The sequence below is a fragment of the Dromaius novaehollandiae genome, unplaced genomic scaffold, assembly GCF_036370855.1.
Source record: "Dromaius novaehollandiae isolate bDroNov1 unplaced genomic scaffold, bDroNov1.hap1 HAP1_SCAFFOLD_76, whole genome shotgun sequence".
Classification (NCBI taxonomy): Eukaryota; Metazoa; Chordata; class Aves; order Casuariiformes; family Dromaiidae; genus Dromaius; species Dromaius novaehollandiae.
The window spans coordinates 167,501-170,000 of NW_026991488.1; the positions used below are offsets into that span (position 1 = coordinate 167,501).

Here is a 2,500-nt window from a genome sequence, read left to right on the forward strand (position 1 = left end):
GCGCGGCTGACGCCAGCCGGCGGGTGGAAGTGGCTCGACGACGCGCTGCGGACGCGGGGAAGCGCGGGGTTGGGGGGGGCCCGGCGGGCGCCGAAACGGCGGCGGTCAGGGCCAGGGCGAGGCAAAGGGCGGCCGGCCGTCCCCTCTGCCGGAGGGGAACGGGGGACCGGCGCACCACCGGGAGAGTGGTGGAGGAGAGGCCCGTGCGGCGGCACTGGCGGTGGTGGCGGGCGGGCGGCGCCGGGCGCCGGGCCACCGCGACCGACCCGATCTGGGGGCCCGGCGGGACGAAGTCCGCGACGCGGGCGCTCCGGGAGCGGGGGTTTCCCGAGTCTGCACTTAGGGGGACGAAGGCCCGGCCGCGCGGGGAGGGGAAGGAGAGCACCCCCCCTCTCCCCGGGGCAACGGGCCTGCGAGGCGCCCCAGCCGCGCCACACCGCGCGCGCCACGCGGCGCGGCGGCAGCCGCCGGGCTCGGAGGGGAGGGCGGGCACGGCCGGGCGCACCCGAACCGCGCCCCCCCCCACACCCACCGAGGGGCGGCACGCCGCTGCGCCCACGCCACGGCGCGGGTGACGATTGACCGTCAAGCGACGCTCAGACAGGCGTAGCCCCGGGAGGAACCCGGGGCCGCAAGTGCGTTCGAAGTGTCGATGATCAATGTGTCCTGCAATTCACATTAATTCTCGCAGCTAGCTGCGTTCTTCATCGACGCACGAGCCGAGTGATCCACCGCTAAGAGTTGTCTCGGTTTCGGTCCCCGCCGCGCGCGCGGGGGGACCGGGCAGCTTTCGCAGCCCCTGGGGGGCCCCCCCTCCTCCGCCCCCTCCTCCTCCGCCCCACCGCCCTTCCTCACGCCGACGCCGGCTGCTGAGCAAGGGACGGCAGAGACGGAAGGAGAGAGAGAGCGAGAGAAAGAGAGGGGCTTGCCTCACTGACCGTACAAGCACAGAGAAAGGGGGGGGGGGGAAACGAAGGGCAAACCCGAACGAGAAGGGCGGGGAGCCCTCGCTCCCGACCTGGGGACAAACCCTGTCTCGCTTCGAGTCCGGCCCAGGCGCCCGGCTCGGTCTGGCCCGGCAGGGAGCGGCGGGCCGGCCACACCGCCTGCCTCGGGATGTTGGGGGGGGTCCGTCCCCGCAGACCACCCCCCCCCCCGCCCCAGGCGTCAGAGCCCGGCCGCCACCGGGAGCGGCGTCGCCCCGCCGCCCGCGCGCCTGCGGCCCGCCGGCCCCGCGCTTCCCAGCTCCTCGCTCGCCTCGCCGGCCCTCCGGCTCGACCGCCGCCGCCGCCGCCGCCGCGGCGCCCACACCCCCGCGCGCCCGCACACACCGCCTCGCGGGTGACGCCACGCGCTCGCCCGTCCCCTCCGCGGACAGACGCCCGGCGGCGGGCAGGCGGGCAAGGCGGCACGGACGGGGACGGCGCCCGCTCTCCCCGTCTCCACGCGGAGAGCGGGGCGGGCCGCCCCCGCCGCCGCCCCACCACCGCCCCCCCGCTGCCTGGCGGAGCCGGGCGGGGCAGAGCGAGGCGGGCGCCCCGGACGGCAGAGTGCCGGGGCGGGCGCGTAGGGTAGGGCGCCGCCGACGGCGGCCACGGCGGAAGACCCAGAAGCACCGGCCAGGGAGAAGGAGGAGACGCGCGGAGGCTCGGCGCCCGCACCACCCGCGGTGGGGGCTCGCCCTCCCGGCGGCGAGCACGCGCTCGCGCCCGGCTCGCAACGCTCGAGGCAGGCCGGCAACTAGGCCGACCGCGCGGCGTCTCTCCGCCGAGACCAGACCGCGGAGAGAGGGGGCAGGGTAACCCCTCTCCGTCCCGGCTGCCCGCGGGGCGAGCGCGGGGCGCGCCGGCTGGCATGGGGGGGCGCGGCGCCCGCGCGCGCCGACCCCCCGGCCCTCCGGCAGCACGCCCGGCCGCCTCCGCGAGTCGCATCGGGCCGCCCGAGTCTTTAAACCTCCGCCCGGCTCTCCAACCGAGAACCCTCGGGCCCGGAGCCCAGGGCCCATGGCCATCCCTGCCCGGGGCGGCTGCCGGCGGCCGCGGTGGCCGGAGGCCCTCTCCCCTCTCTCGCTCGCTCCCTCCCTCCCCGCCCCCCCCACCCCCACCGCGGGGGAGGAAGGACCGGGGTGGGGGGAAGCCGAGGCGGGGGGGGGGAAGGCACGGCCGGTGCGGCGCGCACGGTGCGGCACCCGGGAGGAGCACGCTGGCACACGGGACCACACGGGTGGGTCACCGAGGGGGGGGCAGGAGAAGCGCGGGCGCTAGGTACCTGGCCCTGGGGTGAGGGAAACGACCTGAAATCCCCGCGGGGGTGCCTCCCCCGCCGCCGCCCGCCACCGGGCCGCCGCCGCCTCGCGGCGACGGCGGCAGCCTCGGCAGCGGCGACGAGACGGGACGCGGAGGGGGAACCCGGCACCCGCCAGCCGGCCCCCGCGCCCCTCGGCGGAGCGTCCGCCCGCGGGGTGCGCCCGACACCCGCCGCCACGACCTCGTCCTCCTCC

The 2,500-nt window shown here is 78.5% G+C and overlaps 1 non-coding gene across 1 annotated transcript; it reads right to left on the reverse strand.

Moving 5' to 3' along the window:
- Positions 1-590: 590 nt before the first annotated feature.
- Positions 591-743, reverse strand: LOC135326852 (5.8S ribosomal RNA). Its single transcript, XR_010387075.1, has one exon. It is a non-coding gene; the product is annotated as a 5.8S ribosomal RNA (ribosomal RNA).
- Positions 744-2,500: the final 1,757 nt, after the last annotated feature.